Source organism: Paramisgurnus dabryanus, chromosome 10 (assembly GCF_030506205.2).
Source record: "Paramisgurnus dabryanus chromosome 10, PD_genome_1.1, whole genome shotgun sequence".
In the NCBI taxonomy this organism is placed as follows: Eukaryota; Metazoa; Chordata; class Actinopteri; order Cypriniformes; family Cobitidae; genus Paramisgurnus; species Paramisgurnus dabryanus.
Window position 1 is genome coordinate 675112 of NC_133346.1, and position 26947 is coordinate 702058.

Below are 26947 nucleotides of genomic sequence, written 5' to 3' on the forward strand. Positions count from 1 at the left end.
TATCTCTTCAGTGTGTCACACACTGCAGATGAGAGTTTCTGACTCTTGACACAGTGACCGCAGGCAGCAGGAGATTTACGGCCATGTTTTCTTTGATATCTCACGAGGGCGACCTGTGCAGAGGGAAACAATTCAGCGCCAATGCAAACTCCTCCATTAATCCTTCACCCTAAAAGTGTGTGTGCGTCTGTGTGTGTGTGCGTCTGTGTGTGTGTGTGTCTGTGTGTTGTCAGCGCTTTATGAAGTGTTTGATGGAGATATTCTCAGCAAACGTTTTAAAGATTGCCAGGAAGAGTGTGTGTGTGCTCCATTAGGAAACCATAAGTGTACAGATGCATTATGGTTGGTGGGTTCTGCTTTGTGAGGTTCAGACAGAAGACTGAAGCCCTGAGGCCACAAACAACAGGAATGGGAATAATTTTCATACAGGAAGGGTTTGATTGTCCTGCAGGATCAAACATTTGTATGTGGCCTGTAAAGTTGAACTGGTTATTGAACCCTGAGTCTCCGTTCATCTGTTCAGATTCAGACTGTACATCTTTTATTTTGTTGTGATGTTGTTAATTTAGTAGTAGCACAAAAAACTCAGTGTGTTTGATTCATATTTAATTTAACATAATGGAACCACATGTTATGAACATCATTTGGTTGCACTTATTCTTTTGTCATCTTTAAAGGGGACATATGAAAATCTGAAATGTTTAAGTGCTATAATTTGGTCCCAGTGCTTTTATCAACCTAAAAATGTGATAAAGGTCAACCCAGTAACTTAGTTTTGGTAAACCATTCTCTGCAAGCATGTGAAAAAATAGCTTTTTTTGTGATGTCACAAGGGGATCTAATTATAATAATACCGCCCCTTAATCTGCACTTTACAACCACAGCACTGCCATTTAGTGCAGAGAGAAAATAATTGACAGCACAAATTGAGTTTCAATTTCAATAAACCACCATTATGGTGATCAGTGTTTGCATTTCATCAGCTCATGTGCATTTTAAATGACATACACGAAAACGGCTCACACCTACAAAGTGTCAATGTTAACATGTTATAATACATTTTTTGTGGGGTAAAACTTCACATACGAACTCTGGGGACACCAAAGATTTATTTGACATCTTAAAAAAGTCACAATCGCTCTTGTGCTGTTACTGTGACACAGGTCTCAGTTTGTGTCTCTCTTTAAGTCCATCCATTCATCACAGGATTAAATCGCAGACACTTTAGAGAAGTTCAATTGCTGACTCCACACATACGGCTAAGAAACTTTCAGATGAATCTATTCAGTCTTAATACAGCTGATTAAAAATGTCCAGAAGGACATCTATGATGGATCTTTAGTCTCTTCCAGTTTGGCCTTCATTGTAATACAGGTAGTTTATCATAACATCAAAGTTTTATTTATAGAATGACTCACTAAAATCATATTTAAGGTCAATATTCATGGTGGTTTCATGCTTGACTGAGATTAAATTACTAATGACTAAAAAAGTCTCAATATCCCATTGGGGTTTCCATCACACTGATTTTATGCCCATTTTGAAGGATTGCATCAAAAGCGAGTGATGGAAATGCCAAATTTGGATAAAAAAATCCATTTGACAGGTCAGGTGTGCGTTTTACAAAAAAATAATCAACACCTGTGGACATTTCTCAACCAATCAGAATAAAGCATTCAACAGACCCGTGGTATGTTTGAATCAGTGATGCTGGTTTAGCAGTGATTTTCAGGTCAGCTGTCTGAAAGGTGCTCATCTTAAATGAAGCTCAGGGCTTTCGTTTACCTCAGAAGCCTTCTGTAGATGTGAGAGAAGATATTCAATCTGTTCAGTGTGAAGGGATGAGAAGAAAAGAGGTGGTGAATTAGTGGAAGCTGGAGGCAGCGTGATGTCCGACCGGAACGTCTTATAATCCCAGTGTGATGAGAAGAGTGGCTTCCATTATAGGAAGAGGAAGAGTGTGGAGTGAAGCTGAAATCTAATTTCTCCAGCGCTGGGAATCATAATGAGATCTTCACGAGATGAGCGGATGAGTCAGGCATATACAGACTCTGAATGCAGAGCAACTTAATTGAATTGTTTTGGGTTTTAATGTGTTCATTGCGTTTTCAAGAAAGGAATCGTGTCTGAATGGACAGAAACAGATTGATTTTATGTTTTTCTCCTTCCATTTTTCTGAGCTCAAGTTAGTGTTGTCACAATGCGAGCATATGTTGGTGGTAACTAGTGGAAAATCCTCTGAGACAGGTGATCTGTTGTGTTTAACTGTGTTATGAAAGCATAAAACTTTTCTTAACTGCTACACCAGATGAAAAGTGGGTGATCATGAACCAAATCCATCCATCGGTGTGATTTGTAAGTGGTCTGATTTAACCAGCAGTGGGATGAGGCACAGCAGCAACATTAAAGTAATTTATAGTCGTGCGTAGCTTCTACGGCATAGGCTGTGCTTAGCTCTGCGTAGCCTAACGCGCACCTCGGCAAAAATGTATCAACGCGTCCGTTCTACACGGATCTCCAAGCGTAGTGATTGGTCCACTAGAACCCCTCCCGTCTGGTAAAAAAAATTGCATCACATTTCTTCATAGGCATTTACGGTTGTGACAGTAAGAACAAAGATGGGCCAAGTTAAGGAGTGATTTAACTCAAACTGCAACAAAAGTCACTGTCTATTTACCTCCATTACTGCTGGTCTTCCCAAATCATACACAACAAGCCGCTGCTTCTTCTTCATTTGTGGGTTTACTGGCCAAGCTGCTTCTTCTTTTTGCACTGCTACTGTGGGTTACACGCGTGGATACTGCCTACTAGTGGTCTGCATGTGTAATTGCACATCGACGCGGATGACAACGCAGAAATATATATGAAAACTGCCACATCGAGGCCACGCCATAGGTCCTATTCACAGCTATATTGAGTCCTTTAGATGTAAAATCACACAAAGACAAACTGTTTCATTACATTAACATGTACAGTAATGACCTCATGTACTTCACGTTTCAATGTTGACCAGCAGGTTTGAGAAAAGATGCTGATGAATCTGACCTGACTTTTTCAGTGTAGTCTTACATGTTTTTGAAAAGAAATGCTTTTGTCACATGAAGATGTTTGTAGACTAAAATCAATGGTGTTGAAAGCAGACGTGATGAGTGTTCACACTGCTTCTAACAGCAGTGAATAATAACAATCTGTGTCCACAGAGAAAGACCTATTGATCTACAAATCGATCCATTTACAGCAGAGCTCTCGCTCCATCATTTCTGTATACAAACCTCTCGTCTTTCTCTCTGAGATCTATATAGATTGATCAGAGTAAAGCCGACATCAAAGTAAATGAAGTCACACTGGCAGCAGCGCCATCATCACCTCTATAAATTTATTGTTGATTTTCACAGTTGTTTGCACTGCATTGTGCATTGTTTTCATATTTCAAAACCTTTTAGTAGTAATAATAATGCAGTGACGGTCATTTATTAATTTGTGACAAGAGTATGCAGCAAACCAATGACACCTAGTGGCCGTTGTTGGTAAAACCACTAAAAGTGTGACACAAACCTTTTGGTGATAATTCTATATATAAAATATACTTTATTGCATTATTTTTATTTATTACAGTAAATGTAAACTGCTATAGCAATGTTTTTGTTTAATATTTTTAACACTTTCATAATTTTTTTAAAAGTGTCTTCTTTAAAACAAGACCAAGGCTTCTAGAGACACAACAAATGCCAGAGTTGTATATTTATTTGAAGGTGTACATCACCTTTTCAGTAATCTGCATTAGTTTCACTGACTGGAATACTTTGATAAGTATTGGCAAGATTTGAGATCAGTGCTGATGTCAGACGACAGGAGGGTGGAGCAGGTTTAGGTTATTACATTCTGATGAATGATTACAAAGACTTATGTTTCTATAATCCTGCTTTACGTATGATCTCTGTAGTATATAAAGTATATTTGATTTTTTTTCTGCTGTTGAATTTAAATCATGAACAATAAAGCAACAAGTCTGTCACTACAGATCCACTTTAAACCTTGTTTGGACCAAACTGCATCTACAGATGATGTTTCTCAGTCAGTGAAGGCTTTGAGGAATCGGGTTCTCATTCTGAGAAGTCCAGAGTTTTGTTCTCAAGTGTCTGTCGGAGGAACCCAGAACCTGCAAAAATGCCAAGAATCCCTGTGTTAAAGTTCACACTCTCTCTCCATCTGAAACTGGATGTCAGGAAAATGAAACACAGCTGTGTGTCAGTGTTTGTTGAGCTGTGTGTTTGCGCGTGCGTGTGTGTGTGTGTGTGTGTAAGTTGAGCTTTCGTGCTGTCATTAAATTTTGCTTGATATGCATCAAGATTATATTGAGCATGTTCAGTGAAAATTGGCACACACGTCTGAATCGTTGGCCATTACACTTGTACGCATGTCCGAATGTTGGTGCATATATTGTTCTCATCAACCCGGACCACATGGTAAATTGTCATCCATTAGCTCTACTCAATATCTACTGCATACATTGTCTGATTTCAATTAAACTTGGTGTATATGTTTGGTCATGCGGTCCGATCACATTGGTTTATCTGTTCATGAGTTGGTCACAGCGCCACCAACCGGCAGCAGGGAGTGTCTCTTACAACATACTTTAAAATAAAATCAACTTTTCTTTACCCAACTCCTTTCAAGTGTGGTATGGTTTAATGCCATATTGAATATTTGCATGATGTAGGTTAGATCGCTGTGACACACCTCTTTATCTACAGACTTTGTTGTGGTTGGATGAGATGAGAGTTATTTGCATTTCCTGGAACATGAACGATCAGTTTGATTGTAATCACTTCAGTTTGTCGTGTTGGGAGCATCTTATGTAACTTTCAACTGTCTCAATCTGAATGAACCAAATAAAAAGCTCGGCTTGATATACAACATCGCTTTATTTTCTATCATCAATGTCATCTGTGATGATAAGTTGATTGTATCTATTCTAAGAGCATCTCAGCAGTATTTCAATCACACAGGTGAAGCCGTCAGGTGTTTGGTTAAACAGATCATATGTTTGACTCAGTCCACAATGACTCTCATTGAGTTGTGTTGAAGGGATGGAGGTTTTATTTTGGACTGTGGGATGGAAACTGCACAGCTGGGTCGGTTCTCCTCAATCAAAGGACATATTAATAGGCGAGTGACACATGGCGTATGTTGGCGTTCCACACAGGTTAAAGAGAGCAGGAATGCCTGACAGCTCTCCGCACATATTGTTGGGATTAGGAAGCTGGCCAACACAAATTAGATCCAACATGGTGGCAGAAAGCTCCGAAGGCATCTCTAGATAGTTTTGAACGGCCTAGCATTGGGTTTTTAACAGATTTTCACAGAAGTTGTTGGTGTCTGAGATGTTTGCTGTCTTATTCTGATTGTAATTTGTGCGTCTTGGCTTGCGTTCACCTCAGACCAGCGGAACAGCTGAGTAAATACACAGATGAATCCATTTCAGTATCAAAACTTGCTTCCAGGCTATGGCCAAACAAAACAGGGTGTCCCCTTGTCCGAATTGCATGATATATTTGGCAAAAGCGTACTCTATTTTTTTCCTCTTAAAGGAGTACTTAATCCAAAAATGAAAAATGTCATCATTTATTCACCATCATGTCATTCCAAAACTCGACTGACTTTTTGTTTAAGACGAACTAAGAAGCAACATTAAACAATATGACTCTCGTGCTATAAGTCTTTCAGTGATTTAAATGCTTTAAATGTGTCTTAAAGATATGTTTTTTATAAGGGTGTTTCTATAATGCACATTGAGAGCTGTTGTGATGGAGAGTTATGTTTTTAGTTAATAATGATTTTATTTTGGTTCTTTTTTGCATGAAGACTCAGTTGTTTAAGTGTTTGAGTATCACCTGACTGCTGCATGTGCTACAGATCCATCCATCACAGTAGATGATGACAGAATGTGTACTGTCTCTTTAAATGCTTTGTATTGTATTTCTTACCCTTCATAAATCTCTTGGGTAAGGGAGTGAATGGCTTTGATATTTATAACACCTAACATGGAAAATAACTGAGCTATAATTGCTAATCATTTTCCTGGAAGACACAGAGAGGTGAGGAGGGGAGCAGGTCATCTCTTCATTTGAGATTCACAATGCCTCCAACTCAACATCTACAATATCACATTGTGTAGAGATGTTTATTTTAAAAGGGAAATTGAGCAAGAATTTTATATCAACAATCCCAACAGGGTTTAATGGGTGAAGAGATGCAGTGTTGAACTGCTGCTGCAGGTGACACATACATTATAGAATTTATAGGCATTATAGATTACATTAGACATTAAAGATTTTATTGGCATTATGAATAACATAAACATTATATATTATAAAGGCATTATAGATTACATTAGACATTATAGATTATATAGACATTATACATTAAAGCATTATACATTACATTAGACATTGTAGATTATAAAGGCATTATAGATAACATTAGACATTATAGATTACATTAGACATTAAAGATTTTATAGGCATTATAAATAACATAAGACATTATATATTATAAAGGCATTATAGATTATATAGACATTATAGATTATAAAGGCAGTGTAGATTACATTAGACATTATAGATTATATAGACAAGACATTATAGATTATAAAGGCATTATACATTACTTTAGACATTGTAGATTATAAAGGCATTATATATTATATAGGCATTATAGATTACACTAGACATTATAGATTATAAAAGCATTATAGATTACATTAGACATTATAGATTATAAAGGCATTATAGATTATATAGGCATTATAGATTACATTAGACATTATAGATTATATAGACTTTAAAGTTGTACCTCTACTGCAGTAATGTGTAAAATAAAAGCAATGTTGTGTTAATCTGTGTTTGATTTTACCCACCAATAAAATATTTTTTACTTTAAAATAAGTAAGACCACTGAAGCAGAAATTTCTTAATAATGGCACCTATTTCAGAACATTTTAGGGTTTTTTGCTGTGTCTGTTTCTACTGTAAGGTGAAGATTTAATTTAGGTAAATGTGGTGAAGAATGTGTTCTGAACTGCACTGTACTGTACTCTTCTGTACTATACTTTTCTGTACTCTTTTGTACTGTACTCTACTCGAGTCGACTACTCTTCTGTACTATACTGTTCTGTACCTGCCAACAGCCCACATTTCCTCCAGACAAAATCATTTAAATCAAATCATAGGCTGTGGATTTCTCCAGCAAATCTCCTGTGGAAGACAAATGAGAGCGATGCTTTGGAGTAATGTGGGCAAATTCTGTCTTGCTTGTGTTTGTTTGAAATAGGATTAGGATCTGTACAGTTTGTATGAACGGTTGTTTTTGCAACATTCACCTGTTCGAGTCAGGGAAACGTGTGTTTCATAAAGATCAGCTTCAATTAATGAAAGTTCTGTTATTCAGCATTAGACTTTAGTCTGCAGGACATTAGAGGATCAACATTAATCTCTAACATTACGCAAAATATCTGCCTTTGTATTCCTCCAATTAATTTATTAAATGACTATGATATTCATAATTAAACTTTGCAAGACTACTGTGAATTTTCGCCTGCATTACTAAAGACTACTGAATGTGTGCTTTGTTAAGAGTCTGATGAAGATCGTATTTGGTCTTGAGATTCATCATCGGTTCAGTCCAGCAAACCTTTAGGCTCAAATGTAAAATAAGTGAAACTCCAAGAGCTTTCAAAACAAGTGCATGGATTTAATAACACATACCTGGAAATCTTACAGCATGGAAAATCCCTCTGCACCGTCCGGCCACACCCGACGTCCGAGCTTTTTACTGCAGAGAAATAACACTTAGAACATTAATAATAAAAAAATGTTTCTCTGACTTTCACACTCGACGGTGGCAGAATTTTACAGTACTACACAAATACAGTCATCAATCACTCCAAAGGGTCAGTCATATACAGACGCCGGCACCGCTCACTCTGGTGAGGTACTGTTGTTATTCTAGGCAGAGGTTTGGAGGTGATCCAGCAGGGCTTTACCGGTGTAACTGCACTGTTTGCAGCTGTGTAAGATCACATGAAAACATGGGAAGAATATGAAGTTGTCCTGCTGTCCAGAAAGCTGCTGTAGTTTGACTCTTCCCTGTTTTCTGGTGCATTACCCCGTCAGCTAAATTAATAAATGTAAAGGTGCTGTAGCATGTAAAAAAGACATAAATGAATAATAAGAACATGCAAAAGTTAGGTCTATATGCTAATTAATGCTATATGCTAGTTAATGCTATATGCTAATTAATGCTATATGCTAGCGTTTACGCGGAAGTTCTGCTATTGACGTTACAGTTACGTTTTGCAGGTCCATACTGAAAAAAACACAAACTTACCACTCAGAAACGTCCATTAACAATCTCCAAACAATTGATTATTCCTCAAAATCTGATACAGACTCAAACATAAGATCTGTTTACACACACACAGAGCTACTGAAGGAGAAACAGCCAATCAGAGCACAGCTCAACATTATTATTCATAATAATAGACCATTTCATTATAAAGACAAATCCTAGGGTTGTAAATGGACATGAAAAACTGACTCTGGATCATTTTTGCACTTCATAAAGCCACACACCTTCATTGTAGATATCAGAGAACAATTTAACAGATTATATCAATGCATTCTTTGGCACCTTCAAGATAAGTGAGTTCAATTCCTTAAACTTGTTAAACTTCAAAATGATTTTTTAGCTTTTGTGCTATAGGCATGAATGAGACCTCATAGTCTTTCATAATCAGACATGCAATTTAGTTTATTGATAATGATATGGGTAAAAAAAACTAAAGTCACATCTGTCATAGAGACTAAAGCACAGAGTCCTTTTGAAATGATCTGTCACAGTCATTTTCTCTGATCCAGCATCATTCTGTTTGTCCTGTAGATGTAACAGTATGTATAATTAGGATAAACTGGTGGCACGGGTCATCTGATCCCTAAATCTCTGCTCTTCTGGATTTGGGAGCGCTGTCACATGTTTTGTTTTTCTAAGTGCTTCTTTGGCCTTTGCCTGTCCAGATATTGACACTGGACCCATGCGGTAATCAGAGAAGCTTTGGCGAGTCTTTGAACCTCTGTTATTTTGGATGAAGATCTTCATTGCTATGAACACAAGCCCATCATGAGAGAGGAGGGGTGATGGAGCAGGTCATGAAGGGTTACGTCGGTTTGACATCTGAGCCCCAGAGAACGTTGAGCCGTAGAACCCTCCATCTCATCGTGATCTTAGATCTTGGTTCTCAGAAACATAAATTGTTTTGAGGCATATGTTCCACTTCCAAAGAGGCCACGGAGTCTGGGTTAAAATCCTTGTTGGACCTGATGCACACATTGTGTCATGGTAAATAAATGAAAAACAGTCTGGGGGGAGAGTTACAGGAAAAACAAAGCGTGTGGGTACGAGAGACTCGACTGAAGGTGCCAGAGCAGAACTCTTATAAAGAGAGTTTGTGTTTTTCCCCTTCACGTGTCTTAAATCTCTCCGCTGCCGCCCAGTTTATGTCTGCAGTGGCACTAATTAACAGTGGAAAATGAATTTTAAATATTATTGAACTTTAATGGACAGCTTCAGCATGGTAAAGTGTTCCAGCTGTGTTTTTTTTAAGGATTTAACACTAGCCAAGTAGTTACCACCTTGTCTGGAGTTCCCGAGTTATTTTTAGTTTTTCTCTAGTTAGTAATTTTAATTGTTGTCTGTGTTTATCCCAAAAGTTTTTTTTACATTGATTTACATGAAACGTCAGGTATCTGTACAGTATATGCAGGGTTGGGGAGGAACGGATTACACGTAACAGGATTACGTAATAATCAGGATACAAAAACTAGTTACTGTAAATAAGGGGCGATAACATATCGCGTCTTTTGTACGCTCAAGTTTGTTATTTCAAATGTAGCCACACGGTATGCACGCTCATAATGGAAGCAACGTGGCGTGCATGCGGTGCGAAGCGCTTGTTTTTTCCAGGCACGTCCGCACCGCGTCAAGTCAAAAACGTCTCAACTTTTCAGAATGCCACAAGCGCACCGCAGGTCATGTGACAAAAACTATGCGCCTAGCGTTTTCCATGCGTTTTGTGAACGGCCCCTAACAATGATTTCACTTAAAACTAAATTAATCAGACCAGTGGCCGGTTGCATAAACATAGCTGTGACGTTAAGACTGCGTCTTAAGAATGAGTCTGACTAACTAGCAATTAGTTAGGGCTAATCAGTCTTATTATGTGGATTTAAATTAGACCAAACTACCTTTCTATGTATCATACTTAAAACAGTTATGATCAGTCTTGAAGAAAAAAATTCATGACTAACTTTAAAGACTAGTCTTAAAGGTTTATGTAACCGGTCACCGGGTTCCCACGGGTCCTTTAAATCCTTGAAAGTTTGTGAATCATCCAAAATGTTGATGTCTTTCTTTGTTCATTCGAGAAGAAATTAAGTTTTTTCGGAAAACATTCCAGGATTTTTCTCATTTGAATAGACTTTATTGGACCCCAACAGTTTAAAGTTTAAATGCAGCTTAAAATTGCAGTTTCAACACAGCTTCAAAGTGCTCTAAACACTCCCAAATGAAGCATAAGAGTCTTATCTAGCAAAACCATTGTCATTTTTGGGAAGAAAATAAAAAATATGCACCTTTAAACCACATTTTCTTGTCTTGCACCAGTCGTGTGACGTGCCAGCGCAGCCTGTTTTGGTCAAAAATGGACCAAAACAGCATAATAAAAACATAGGACATTTAAAATATGACTTTGGCTAAGTAAATATGTTTTATGAGTTACTGAAGACTAATGAAGAAATTTGTATTTGTAACAGAATATTTGTTAAAAGTAATTTTGGTGATATATTGGTGGCACAGTGTTTGGCTCTTTGATTTGGTTTATCTGAGGTCAGTCCTAAACGCTGATGGAAATCTGTATTGATTGATGGGGTGAAGCAGAACCACGAGACCACAGATTGGTGATGATGAGAATCCATGAGGGACTGACACGCGTGTGGATGACGTTTGTCCAGTGGCTCATGATACTGGTCAAGAGATCCAAGAATGAATATTTTCTCTGTAAATTGCTTCAGCATGTCCTCTTACCTTCTTAAATCTCATTTGATGTTGTTGAAGTTTAATAACATCTGTTGTTCAGTCTGATCCAATGTAGAGATATAAAATAAACTAAATTCAAATAGACCGACGCAGGAGAAGAACAGGAATATATTAGCACAGAAAAATTCATTACAGATAGGGACTTTTAAAGAGACCTCAATTTGAAATGTTTTATATAAGTTTTCATGCAGATTTAGTGAAATATTAACCTGATCTTTAAATCCTTTTTGAGCGAGGGTTAAATCTGGGTGTGATTTGGGTTGAATGTGTGTGGTTTGTGGACTCATCTTTACTGTGTGTGTTTTTATAGAAGCAGTCTGATCGTAATGAAAACCAGCTGTTGCTTTCTAAACACTATTAACCCTGCTAATTGGTGTATGTTGATCTTGGGTTTCTAGCTCTGTGATGTCACGATCATGTGTTTCATGTCTGTTACTGGTGAGGAGAACTCACGGGTGCTGATTTTTTTAGGTGATAGAATTAACAAATACAACAAACCAGTATGTACAGTAGATAATGTAGAGAGAGATTACAGAGGATAAATGTATACCTGACAGGGAATCAGGTCTCAGTGATGCTGGTGAGGAGAAATGAGGGCGTTTAATTGGGTAACACTCAAATTTTAAAGGTTCTTATGAAACCAAAATGTTTTTTCTAAGGCATCGTGAAGCACTTTAATTTTAAGAGTGTGTCCGTCTGTCTGTCCCGGTGAGAGTTATGCACAGATCACTATGAGGAGGTTTTGGTTTGGCCAGGTGGTCATTCGTCTTTCAGGGTCCAGTGCTTCTTTAGTTTTTATGACTCTGTCTGTCTCACTCATGAGCAGCTTCCTTGTTCTTTGATCCTGATGGATTCTTTTTGGAATAAGAAAAATATTTTTACTCTTCTGTGATCTTGAAGTGTAACGACACTTTGAAAAAGGACACCCCTGGTCTTAAAGACGTCCACATTGTAATTTTTCCGTTTAGGGAATTGCCCAGTTGTGATGTAATCAGAATAAAGCTCCATGTAGTGATCAAATCTTACACAAGATTAAATTATTTATATCATAGCAGAGACTGAGATCTGTTCTTAGAGACAGATAGAAAAATCAGTTGCGCATTACAAATAATAAAATGCAACTAAGTAAGCATTCTTCATAATATTTATATCGATAAAAAGTTATCATTCTCATATCTATTATGTACTGTATGCATGTCTGCATTGTATGCATGTGTATTAACATGCATGTTTGTATTATATGTGCACTTATACACACACTATATTATACATAAATGTTTGTGTGCATGCACGTGTGTTTGTTTGTGTATGTGTGTGCATGATGTCTGTAAACTCAACAGCTAATCTGTGCAGTTGTTCAACTCTCAGTGAATGACACGATGACTCTCTCTACTGTAAGTGCTTACATTGGGATGCATCTGAAGGCCTATAAATAAACTCTCATCTCTGTGATGTCAAATAAACAGGCTGACTTAAGGAGGTTTGTTTTGATAGTGGCGGCAGACAGCACAAGTGTTGATGTTAGCAGTTTCCGTAAATCTCTGAATACATCAAGTACTTTATTTAAAATAACCTTACACGTCCGTGACCTCTACGGGTTTGACTGACAGTCGTGTGTTTGCTGTAGTGCTGTTGTTTCCCCTCGACTCCATATGAAGCATTGATGACAGTTTAGTTACCTGTCAGTCTGAACACCTTTGGTCCTGTTTGGTCTGCGGTGCGCTGAAAGTGTTTGAATGAAAGGGATTTAGCCGTAATCCTCTCTCGATCGCAGTACAATCACAGTGTCTGCAGTTTAAGCCCAGGCAGATAATGTTTCCACAGCGCACCTGAGACTCAGCGCACCTGAGATAGCAGAAAAGCCTGTTATATAAGAGTACAAAACCAACTACAATGACTTACACCACACAATTAGGTACTAATTACCTCTCTTTGGTGAAGTATTTTGCGTTGCAGATTGTGTACTCATCAATACAACTTCATGTTGCTGCATCTGAACACATTGCACAACATTTGTGTAAAGCGCCGTTCACATTATAACGATAACTACTGTTACCTATAACGTTAACTATGTTGGCGACCACATCACACGACGATTCGCTTACATGCACGGTGCTCACACAAACCATTTACCTTCAATAGCATTAACTAATATTGCGTTTGCTGTAAAAAAAACTTTTGCAATTGTTTACATGTCAATAAATATGTAAATATGCTGTTTTTTGTTGCATTTACACAGCAACCAGTAACCAGCAACACACTGGATTTGCCGAACTAAACAGTGAATCTAGTAGTTTGTGTAATCTAATATCTTAACTTATATGTTATGTACCTCAGCAATGAATGAGCTTCTCCACAGTTTCATCTGTCTTTTCAAATGCACGTGTGCTTGAAGTTTAAATAGATTTGATTGGCTGTCAATGGTTTATCGATTATCAATTGGAAAGCAATTACTCAGGAAGCAATCATAACGATATTGTTCATTGTATCTTTTATAGTTGTGGTGTGAATTTCAGCATTCTCTTTAGGGCTCTCAGGATTATAAAAATTGGCTGATGCTTAATTGTCTAATAAATTGTGGCGATATAATGATTCATTGCCTGTTTTGGGACTTTGACGATTATGACAATTAATTGTCTGTTTTATTGCTTTGACATTTAATTCTCATAATTTGTTCATGAAATAATTTTTTTTACAAAAATATCTCTTTCAAAACTTAAAATTCTTCATAAGAAATAAACACAATAACGTGTATGAAAAATAACTGAAAATAAAAATGCAATCAAAATAAACTGACTGTACCAGAACAGGCCTTAAATAGTAGCCAATCTGATAGGAGACATACTGTCTTGTTTATACAGGCGCTGCAGCTCCCCCTTGTGCTTTTAAAGAGATGTGCAATCATTGTGGTGATCTGAAATCATCAACAATCGCGATTATTTAATCATTGTGACAGACCTAATTCTCTTTAATATAAAACTGTTTTTAAAACGATGTTTTTATAGTTCAAGTTATCGTTATAATGTGAATTGCACTTAAGACTTCACACGTCTGCAGAACTGTGTTTATGTGATCTTTGTGGACGGCTGCGATCTGCATCACTGCTTTTGTGTAATCTGTAGATAAAAGGATTTGGTTCATTAGTTGTTGGTATTTGGGCTGTGAATAGTCCTTGGGATGCTTTTGGACTAATTTTGAATGGCCATTGGGCTGGTTTTGTTAGGTGGATCTGGCAACCCTGACAGACAAAAATAAAAAGTGCAAAAAAACGCTGGTTAATAAAGGTTAATTTCGTCCTTTAATATAAATAAGTTTGTATTTGTTTAAATGTTGTTGGGTTTTCAAAAAAATTATAATGAACCACAAACTAATCATTTGTTTTAAAGTAAGGAGGAAATCCAGGTTTTATTACTGTAACAACGCATGTATATGTATTAGAAAAATGTAATTTAATTAATCGTTGGTTGTTGTGTGTTTGTTTGTACTTTGTATAGGTCAATGACGGCTATTTGAACGCACCTGTAGAGTCTTTAACGTTTGTGTCATCGTGTTGGATTAGCTGGAGATATCGAGTGTAAGGTGCTTTTGTTCGAAAGCATTTCCCATTATTCAAGCGGAGGGTCCGGTTACACGTAAAACACCCCACAATCTCACACCTCTTTTGTGGAGAAGCCCGACTCCACTCAGGTGGGCCGTCAAAAGAATCTTTCATCACCTGAAGGTCCGATGGTGGCGTTTAAAACACGAGATCTATGATCTATGAATTAGACTTCGCTTCGCTTTTGTCCAGCGCTCTGGTGGTGTCTGATAGCAGGCGGGCGATCTGTGATCAGATCTCTGTAGTGACAGACAGCAGTTTCGGCAAAACGAGGCTAATTTGCAGGAGATTTGAGATACGGCCGAACTTTAGCTCAAAGGCGAGTATAGGTGGAGACAGACGAGCTGACAGTTTGATTACATTCTCGCTTTGTTCTGTGAAATCACAGTTGCTGAAGATGCAGTCAAACTCTGAACAGCTGTGGAGTTGTCCTGCGATCTCCTCTTACAGCGCCAGTCGAGCCTCAGACGCACACATGCGTACATGCACATAAAGCTTTGTATGTATAGTATGTGTGCATTTGATACAGAAGAATAAGTCTTTGTTATTGAAGGGTCTTCTGCTGGCTCCTTCACGTTCCCCTCCATTTATCCTCTTTATGGACTAAAGGTTTCAGGTTTTTACTGCTCTGATTGGATGCAGAGGAAAATTGGATGCGTGTTTGGAAACTCTTATGGCCTTTAACAAATATTCTATTGTTTCGTTTGTCCTCATGTTGGCTGTCCAATCGTAAACATTTTAATTGTAGGCAGTATATATACAGAAATGGCAGTGGGTTTTGAGTTTTAGTGTCCTCTAGGGGAGAATGATACTGGATTCGTTTCTAAAGAGACTCACTGATAGGTCAGTGTTATATTACATTTAACTTGAATGTTTAAGGGATATTTTACTTAAAAATGAAAATACTGTGATCATTTACTGACTCCGTAGACTCTTGTTTTAAGTACAAATATCAAAAAAATTATTTAATCTAGATGAATTGAAAGAAAATAAGTCAAGACAAAAAATAAATAAGAGAATTTGTGCAAAAAAAATCTGCCAATGGGATAAGAACAAATATCCAAGTTAACTTTTTTCTGAAACACTTAATTTAAAAAAATAAAGAAATTTTTCTTACCCCATTGGCAGATTTTTTTTGCTTGTTTCAAGGTCAAATTCACTTAAATTTTATGTGTTTTTGTCTAAAAACTAGACTTATTTTCTTAGGTCGTTTTGCTCATCAAGAAAATGCATCTTGATTAAATAATTTTTAGATATTTGTATTTGACAATGAAGTCCAACCATATATAAAAATAAAGGTTATCCCGCACACTATTAACTTGCAAAAGATTTATTGCAACGTTTCGATCACAAGATCTTTCTCAGGCACAAAGTAGATATTTGTACTTTAAACAAGACTAAAATACTAAGGAAGAAAGTTATTTTTTTGTAGTGTTGGACCAGTTTGACCGAAATAGAGATTACGTGTTTGTTACATTACGTAAATGATAAAGTAGAGTTTGTTACATTTTTTTGTTTCAAAGTTGTTGATGAATTTGATGTAAGGTAATAAAATTGAGTTTTATAGGACCCTGAAGATCTGTGGCTCTCTCTCTCTCTCTCTCTCTCTGTCTTTCTCTCTCTCTCTCTCTCTCTCTCTCTTTCTCTCTCATGTGTTCTCTATTAGTTCCAGCATACCATTCAGCCAGACCAGTGGCAAATCCTACAGAAAATCTTCATCTGTCCGTGTGCCACCCATTCCAGCTAATGCAGAGAATGTAGGATTGAACACGGACACATGTCAGACAAAGCTGTTAATCAAAGCAAAGCATCTACTTCTGATGATTATGTTTTTTATATATTTATAGAACAAACTGGAGTCTAGAGGAGACATTTAGTGTTGTGTCATGATACGCTGTTGAAAACTAAAGCGTTCATGATATATTAATAGATAAAGTTGACAGAAGACAACGTTTGCACGGTAAATTACCTCTGAAAGATGTTAAGACTTCAAACATTTACATCGCAGGACTCAACCCACAGCTGAGGAATATTAGACACCTATATACTCAATCCTAATGACTTTCTTTCTTAAAACACTGAAGATGTTTATCATACAGGACAGTATGTGTGTGTTTCATACAATAACAGCGTAAATACAACTTCTTCTGAAGTAAGTAGCTGCGTTTACATTTTGTGCAAAACTTTAGCGTTATTTTCTAAATGTCGACAGAAGACTATTGTGAATTGACAGCATTTCCATTAGTGGCGTTTTCCTCTCGCGATAAGTCATTTCAAACATCACCTCGACTGATGGTGGTTTACTAATACCAAAACACTAGGCATTATTTTTAATCGAAGAGTATTATCCAAACATTGATGCCAAGGAAAGGTGAGGTGTTTGTGGGAGTTTTAGTTCATACAGCGTCATCTACAAATAATGATTATGTGATTTACATTAGATGATCTGAAAATTCTAATAAACTGTTTTGTGAAATACACATTTTTGTAAAAACACATAAAAACTTTTTTGCTAAATTAACTCTTTCACCGCCAGCATTTTTAAAAAAAGTTGCCAGCCAGCGCCAGCGTTTTTCATGATTTTCACCAAAGTTTAATGCCTTCCAGAAAATGTTCTTCTTTAAATAAATAAACATACAATATACCAAATGAAAGAACAGACCCTCTGCTTTCAAACAAAAAAAAAACCGTTTCATCCTACCTTTAGTGGTTCTTTTGCAATCAGCTTTTGAATATGGGTAGGTTTTTGCAAAAACACAATATTTTGAGCAAAAAGCAGAGATAATTCCATTTTTATGACGGATTTTTCATAGAGATCCCATTCAGAGCGATCTTTAAAACAGACACGGACATGCAGCAGCTTGCCATAGGGCAATACTTCCGGTTTTAAAAAGTTGCGGAAGGGCGCCACCTGGTGGATAATAGCGGTATTGCGGAAAGACGGAAAATCTCGTCATTGGCGGGGAAGCGTTTTCTCTTAATTGACGAGATATCTCGTCAATGGCGGGGAAAGAGTTAACGTGTTTCCATTTTCAATTTGCGCAATTTTAAGGGTAATGGGAACGCAGCTAGTAAGCGACGTGAAATTCTTCTGTGATCAACAAACAATCATTCAGTTAGATGTAGTGAGAGTGACATAAAAGATGTTTCTCGTTGCTAACTAAAGCTTTGAATGTACAAGATTTCTTAAAGTGTAAAGTGTGTTTATGTGTGAGTCCGTGAACACAGGACGTTAGATTGACATCATTAGTTGTGATTGTCAGTAATCACTGCTCACAGGACTTGATGTCGCTGTAATTTAAGGCCGATTGTATAATTGCAGGCTTCTGGTCCTGCATGACTCTGCGGTTTCATGCCGCTTTCATTCCTCCCGGGATACGAGAGCTTTTACAGCAGCCTAAAGCTACAAACACATGTCGAGCTGTCCATGAGGAGAAGTAAAGCATCAGGTCACCTTCTGCTTTCAAACATCTGAGGATTCTGGGATGTTGCTCATTTGTCTTAAGTGGAGCGAAGCTTCATGTAAGAGCTTCACATTATCTGTGGCTGCTATCACTTTCACTGACAGGGTTTGTCATCTGTAGTTATGGTGAGATGTGATCGGTTAATGATTTGTTTTTCAGCTGATGTGGTTTGATAAGGAGGTTAAATACTTTCACCAGTGATCAGTAATAAAAACCTAGTTACCATATACATTAATTAGATATTAATTGTGATATTTATCTATAAAGTAGTGGCATAAGGAAAAATAAGAATTTCATGCATATTGACTCGGAGCATCTTTAGAGGAAACACATCTGTGTATCTCTGGGTGCATGCATGCATGTTTGTGTACACACGTGTGCATGCATATTTGTGTGCGCGTGCAAGGGTATTTGTGTGTGTGTGTGTACAGTATGTGTGTCTTTGTGTGTTTGTTTACATGTGCATGCTTGTGTGTGTATGGGCGCACCTGCATGCGTGTTTGTGTATGTGTGTTTGCTTTAACCATTGAAACTACCTTCTTAGGAAATATCATAATGTAGGAATACCGACATGTGTGTGAAAGTGTGTGTGTGTGTGTGTGTGTGTGTGTGTGCGTTTCTTGCATGCCTCTTAATGATAACCATGTGATGTTGAACCTGCTGTGAATGGAGCGTTCAGTGTTCATGGATCAGGTGCTGCTAATTTAACTCTCCTGTGTTCAGGAAACGCATCACAGAGGTCACAGAGGTAAATGATCATGAAACACACTGAATTGCTGTGTTCGAAATCGCCTACTTCCATGCTATATAGTTTTAGGTCTAATTTAAGGTGAATATAAAAAATACCAGAAATCTTTAAACTAGTTTAGGTACCAAGAAATGCATTCCTCGTTTAATTGTACTTGATAAACAATGCATATGTAAATTATGCTTGTGGTTGTTCTGATTACATCATAGGTCAAGGAATATACGGGTCACATGACAATAAAAACATGGCGGATGCATTATGTCCAAAATGTATTCAAAATGTTTTCTCATTGGTTGTCAAAGCAGTGACTCACAGTGTTTCACAATCAGATAAATAATATAATGAGGAAATCGTTTTGAGACATTCATCTTGTATAGAAATAGAGCGATTGGAAGAGTTTATCAAACTCACGTCTCTGACACTTTCCAAAGAGATCCATCTTGTTTTCACATGTCTCTGCCCACAAATATTCAGCTTTACAGTAAGTGAATGGAGTGAGATTTCAGAGATAGATTGCATTTCCAAGTTTTATTGACTGCGAAGGGGCTGGCGAGAGGCAGGAGGAGATGCATTAGCAGAAGCAAAAATGTTTTATATGTGAGAGACAATAAGAGAATCGATCGATACCACACAGCTAACGTGAACAAGTGCAAAAGACCGAGAACAAGCAAATATTCATTCAAAACATGAGTCAGACATATCAGCCTTGTCTCACTGTTAATACAAAGTATTAATACGTCACTTTCAAAAACACTAAACTTCTTTTTTTGTACGTTTAAAAAGATGTTGAAGCGTACTGTGTAGACATGTGTGTAACATTTTAATCGTATTTATTATTAAATGTTTAATTATTACATTTTTAAAGCTACAAAACTTGTTTGTAAACATTTACAAACCTTTAATACCATGAAGATTGCTGTATAAATTTTACCACCCTATCCTAAACCCAAACCCTTTTATGCAAACATTATGTATTTTAAAAATGTATTCTTTTTATATTATACAATGTAATGGACAGAAATGTGTAGGAAAATTTCACTAACAAACCGAGTTTTGATGCAGGCACTAGCATGGTTTAGACCAGTGGTTTTCAAACTGGGGGCCGCGAGATGGTGCCAGGGGGGCCCCAGTTTTATGACATTTTATGAAATACATTAATTTATCATGAATTCTGTGTAATTAAACCTAAAAAAAAATAAGGCTAATAACCAAAATAACTACTTTTTTGTATAATTTAATGGTTCTTTTATTAAAATGTTGAGTTTTCGATCAGTTTTTTGTCACAAATTTTCTTTGGGGGGCCGCGAAGGAATACACTGTACACAAGGGGGGCCACACGTTGAAAAAGTTTGGGAACCACTGGTTTAGACAACATCAGCTGATACAGCTCAACAATCAATCATGTGGGTTTAATGTTCGCCACGTCATGTGTTTCCATCTCCCATTATTTGCATTTACTCTTTTACATTAAGTCAAAAACCACCTCAAGCAAGCATAAAAACCTTTTTGGAATGAAGGGATTTTTAATCGAAATGTGACGCTTCCATCGCTATTGATGCGATACTTCAAAATGTGCAATAAAATCAGTGTGATGGAAACATGACTATTGTTAAACTAGAAGTAAAGCATGTGTGTTACGTGCCTGTGCTGTATGTGAGATGCGTCATGCATTTATCTGATAAAGACGTAATGTTTGTTATCGAATCATTGATTTGTTGGCACTGTGTGAAAGAAGCTTCTCACCTTCAAGAAAACATTTAAATCGATTTGGAGGTCTTGTGGTTTAAATTTTGAAGCGGGTTTGTGAGGAGGCACATCTTGTTTGTACAGAGAATGTAAACACTCAGAGCTCATCATGTGAAGTTCTGCTGAATCAACTTCATGATTCATTCGTGTTTGATTCTGATTCACCAGGTTTGTCATGTTTTGTTATGACTCTGAGCGTGATGTCTAGTGTTTATTCTGGGATTGAACAGTTGTAAGTACTTAAACAGAAAGTGAGAATGAGAGTAATTGTTGTGTACTGTAAACATCTGATGTGGTCAGCTGTGAGTTGTGTTGTGTTGTTTAGTGTTTTATGTGCTATGATGGATGTGTGTTTTCTAACTTTATTTAGCAGGAATTTCATCTCATTGTGTGTCATTTGCACATTTTGATTTGGTTTCAATAAATCTGAAAGTAAACACAGCTGTTGTGAGAATGAGTTTCAGATGTGTGTGTCTGTATTGATGAAGTGATTTTAAACAGCAAATTTGAGTTTGTGTTACACTGAAGTTCTCCTCAGTGGATCCATTAAAGATTCATATGATCATGTCATGGATTGTCTAGGGTAACACATTTCTCCTGTTTCAGTTTTGGGCTTTTCTCATTCCTGACTCAATGTTGCTGGTCAAAACAGAAGCAATGTTTTTATAGCTCAGTGTTTACCAATAGCTTATTAATAAATCTTCTTTTGAGAGTGCAGGATCTAAAAAATAACTCTGTTCACCTTTAGGATGATTTGTGAAGTGTAAGAGAAACTGGAGACAAACTTTATTGTGGTTATTTCTCCTCCTCATGGCCACATCAGAGGGACTGAAGGCATTAGTGAATGTTCTCATGGCCTTCACAACACATGTGTGACTTCAATCAGGAGATCTGCTGGAGGCCTAAACACACACAGACATGGACACATGCACACACACACACACACACACACACACACACACACACACACACACACACACACACACACACACACACACACACACACAGCTCAGCTTTTCTTTGTTGAATAAAGTCTAATAATGATGCCGAAGCAGAGGTTAACATCAGTGTGTATGTGGTTAAATTACATCTGAATGGAGGCAGCAGAGAGCGTCCACTTTTCAAGCTATCTTCCTGAAGTGTTTTTACATTTATTTTGTCTGTAGGGATTTAAAAAATGTACTTCAAATAAATCATGAAAATACCACAAATCAATCTAATGTTAGAAACTTGAATGTAAAACTAAAGAGTGTTTGAAAATCCAATCCAGATGTGACACTAATAAGCTTGTTTAACATTTTAATTTGTATTTTTTTATGGATAAAATTAGATTTTTCTCTTTCAGTTTCAATTAATTGTGCTTTATTGTCATGACAAAATCTGTAAATGTGTACTACCAAAGCATTTGCAGCTGGGCTGCGTACAAATAGTGCAAATAAAACCACAAATATAAACAAAGTATATAATGCAAAATTAAAAGTAAAATAGTAAGTTATAGAAATAAAATCTCTCTCTCTCTCTCTCTCTCTGAATAGGTGGCTGATCAGGGCAGGTAGACAGATTGAGAGGTTTTGAGCAGCACAGAAAGACAGACAGACGCAGGTGAGTGATCTTTAGAGTATTTCTCCAGCCGCTCAAAGATCTCGAGTTTCTCCTTCATCATAAATCTGTTCTGAAGGTTTGAGATGGAAATACGGGCCGGGGTCACAGAGACAAACGTTCAGAAATATCCGTCAGGGATTGCCTGTCTGTCTGAGAAACCTGAGCAAAGCTTTGTTCCCTGTGACCTGAACTCCTGTGTGATTATGTGTACATGTGTGTTTGTGTGTGTGTGTTTCATCATGTCTTGTGTATCATGTGAATGTGTGTGTAAAACACCTTGAGTTTAATGTATTCAGGCAGGTGTGAGGGTCACTAAGGGTTTATGGGTCAGTGTTATGAACCCTACTGTTGTGTTGGCTTTGTTCAACACTTTTAATGAGAGTCTTTGTGCACAGACACTTACAACAATCCCTTCATTAAATCTTCCTGTGGATTTATCAGGTCAACTGTCTGTTTTTCACACATTAATCATCAAAAGATATTAGGAAGCAATGTTCAGGGTTTAATACGAGTTAAGCATTTGTTGCTCGCTGTTGATATCACAAAGATTGTTTTCAGGTTTATTGAACACTTGCTGCTCCTGGAGATAAAAGTGTGTAAATATTCACTTGTGTTGTGTGGATTAGCTGTGGATTCAATCATCTAAAGATGTTCATCACCATTAAAATGTCTGGGTTTTTTATTAAACAGTAGTTTTGTGTGTAGGGTGCTGACTGTTTGAGTCTCTGTTCATCAGACTTTCTGCTTCTTCCATCTGAAGAACGTTCATAGAGTCAGAAGTGATCCATCTAAACCTTCAGCTCAACCTGAACCTCTGGTCCAAAACTACATTAATGTTTCTGTCTGTACTGTATGCTGATGTTTAAATGTGATGTTGTAGTGGACAGTGTTGAGTATTGTGAGGGTGTCAGACATCATGATTCACAGCAGGGCCGTGTGGTTTCATTTCCACCCTCCTATAAAGTTTCTTTGCTGTGTTTTTCTGCTGAATTCAGCGTTTCTGCTGACAGAAGGTGTCTGTTTTCCACTGGTGTCGGGTGGGAAACGACATCTTACTGATGAGGGAGTTTCTCTGATGATGATGTCAGATTATGTGAGACACGGCCCGCCGACAGAGCTCTAGACCATTACATCTTTACTAACAATAATATTAACAATTATATTGTATGTGATTGTTTGTTTAGTTGTGTGTGCAGTTTTGGAGATCAGAAACACGCTGTTCTTCCTCTGCTTGAGTAAATCAAACAGTCACATATACATGTGTTTTAGTTCTATAAAATAAACAGATTGACAGACATACTGAGAGACAGAGACATACAGTATAAAGACAAACAGACATATCAAGAGACAGTGAGAGACAGACAGATAGGAGTTAGACAGAGATAGACTGACATATTGACAAACAGAGGCCGACAGACAGGCTTATTGTCCGACAGACATATCGGCAGGCAGACATATTGATAGACAGACATATCCACCGACACAGAGTGACAGACAGATGGAGAGTGACAGACAGAAAGAGTCAGACAGATAGACTAACAGACCGACTGACATATTGACAGACAAAGACAGAAAGCCAGATAGACTCATCAACAGACAGACAGATATATTGACAGACAGATATATCAAGAGACAAATAGACATATCAATCAACAGACAGACATACCGGCAGACAGACAGACAAGAGCCATTGACATACAGACAGGCATATCGATCGACAGACAGACAGACAGAGCTAATGACAGACAGACAGGCATATCGATCGACAGACAGACAGACAGACAGAGCTAATGACAGACAGACAGACAGGCATATCGATAGACAGACAGACAGACAGACAGACAGACAGACAGACAGACAGACAGACAGGCAGGCATATCGATCGACAGACAGACAGACAGAGCTAATGACAGACAGACAGGCATATTGACAAACAAAGGCTGAAAGACAAAGACAAACAGACATATAAACAGACAGACATATCCACAGACAGAGAGTGACAGACATACAGAGTCAGAAAGATAGACTGACAGACATATTGACAGAGACAGACAGAAAGCCATATTGCCAGACAGACACATCAAAAGACAGAGAGACAGATAGACAGACAGACATATTGCCAGACAAACACATCAACAGACAGACAGACAGATAGAAATGTAGTCATTTTGTAAAGATTGTATGATTTTTAACAGATATATTATTTATAATTGTAATGCTACGTACACTTAAAACGCGGGGCATTGCGTTACTCGCTCTAGATTACTCGCGGGAATTAACTTCATGTCATGCAAATCTTTTGCTCGAGTTGAATATTTTCAACTTGGGCGAAGACGCGTTTGAGGCGAATAGCGAATGTTTTTGTGGCAAACGCGCCGCCCATATCGCGCCATTCGCATCACCCCACACGAGGACGTGTCTTATCACGTCTTTGCATTGACTTTGTATGTTATCTATTCTCGCAAAACGTTGAACTCGCATCTGGTGTGAACCCACAGTAAGAGATGATGTATGTAGCGAGTGTTTCCTCAGTAACAGGTCTGTGATTTGTTTCTCGACGACAGTATGAAGCAGAAATCTCATCTCAGATGTATTAACATTGCACTACTGAATGAAATGAAGAAACCTGAGATCTCAAACAGTAAAAATGCCCACGGCCTCATTCCAGTTATAATATTTTTCATATGACTCATACAGAGGCTGATTTCATGTTTTACAACCCCTGCGATCGCCCACAGACACAGATGAACAAACTTTTACTTTTCATTAATTACCTGTTCTGGGATTTCAACTGGAATCTTTAGGATTACCGGCTCTGACATTTACTAATTTCAGGGATAGTATGAGTTGACACATACAGACGTTCATCATACTTTAGTGTTTGTGTATAACTCTCTGTTGGCACACACAACAGGCGTCTGGGCTTGCGTCTGTTTCTCACATGTATAATTATCATCTGTAAATCTGCTTCTAGAAGAGTCATAAAGTTATAAGATATGAAGTTTATGCCCTGAAGTACATCAGAGGATGTTTCTGCTGTATCATCATGATTTCATTTAGGAAATATTCTGTGGTTGTGATTTATTTGCTCAGTTAATTCATGTGGAAGCTCTTCTTTTGTATTCAGAAAGAGAAAACACCGTGACATTTAAATAATGACGTGATGTTAATGTCTTTCTCTCTGGATAGATTCTTGCTGTGTCTTTTTAAGAAGTGTTTTCTTCTCACCCAGGAGTCCTAGTGACTTCAAAGTCTGAGTGATTGTTGTGTCCTCTGTGGTGTACCATTGTGCTGGCTTTGCATATTCATGAGAAAACTCTTTCTCTTGCTCACCAATGGCTCACGGCTTGAAAGCAAAACCCTGATGGGATCTCAAGAAAACCTTAAGACCTAAAACTTTTGCTTTATGAAGCAAAGTTATAGATCCACTTGGTTTGAGTTTAGAAAACAGATTTGAAATTGGCTCTTAAGAACTAAGAAATAAACACACAGATGTATTTTAATGCTACTTTGCATTAAACTGCTTTATTTGTCATAATGTGCACAGTTTAATACGGTACCCCTACTGAAAAACACAGCTGAAACCAGCATAAACAGTTGAGCTGTTTTTTTAGCTTGACTTCGCTGGTCAGTCTGGAAGACCAGTTGACCCACCAGCTTTGCCAGGCTGTGAGGACCAGCTTAAACCAGCTACTGCCACCTTAAATCAGTTAAAACCCCCTACCAGCTTATCCTGGTCTTAGTTGGATTCTTTAGTAGGGGTAGGATTTGATTTATTAGTTGGTTTGTGGTTTTTGAGAACTGAATAAAGGTCCTGTCACTCGCTGGCTGGAGATGCCGAAGGTCTGAGACCGCCGCGCCGGCTGGTGAGATTCGATTGAGTTTCCCACCTGCATGCAGCTGTTGGTTTAAAGGAAGTGCATTAGTTTCACAGATTCCATGACCAAACTGTCAAACGCCCCTGAAGAAGAAAAAAGAAGCAGAAAATCTGTTGTTGAGATGTGACGGTTACGGGGTTCACGCAGAACATGACTGAAATTCCAGCAGTGACCGCCGTAACTCGAGATTCTGTGCCATCACAGCCGCTCTCCGTCTTTGTTTCTCACTTCAGTTGTGAATTTTGCGGTTGTCTAACAGACTTTCCTTCGGAACGAAAGAGACGTCCAGGCACCTCACAGAGCCCTACGCATTTACAACTTTTTGCTGTGGGTTATGGGTATACTTGCTTTTCCACTTGGGATAAAACTTCATAACTAATAATGAAAATTAATTTGCTTGCTTGATGTGTTGTTGTAAACCTTTATGCATTAACATACAGTATGATATAGTCTCTTTATAATCCAAGTCTTGTAAAGACAGGTTTATGGTTTTATATCAAATGCATCACAGCGCCCCCTAATGTGTGCTTTAGTTTCTTCAGTTTTACCTTTTGAATTCTGACTTTTAACATTTGCAGTGTAGTCTTAAGTGGTTGTGCAACTGTTTACTGTCTTGTCCGAAGAAGTGGATTTTTCAGATGTGCCAAAAAAGATTTTACATTATGCTTTACATTACGAATCTGTGCCATTTTGCATGTTGTAACTTGTAAAGTTCATTTTTAATCTTTTTTATCACTAAATCTAATAACACTTGAAATGT

General features: G+C 37.6%; 1 protein-coding gene across 2 annotated transcripts in view; it reads left to right on the forward strand.

The window, feature by feature from the left end:
• Positions 1–26947, forward strand: part of bmpr1bb (bone morphogenetic protein receptor, type IBb) — a 64314-nt gene that overhangs the window by 9856 nt on the left and 27511 nt on the right. Inside the window, exon 3 of one of the 2 annotated variants that reach the window (XM_065264378.2) lies at positions 22243–22309. The exons of the other annotated variant lie outside the window; for it this stretch is intronic. The gene's annotated coding sequence lies outside the window, so the exon portion shown is untranslated. The remainder of the gene's footprint in view (positions 1–22242; positions 22310–26947) is intronic. 2 annotated transcript variants of the gene reach the window in all.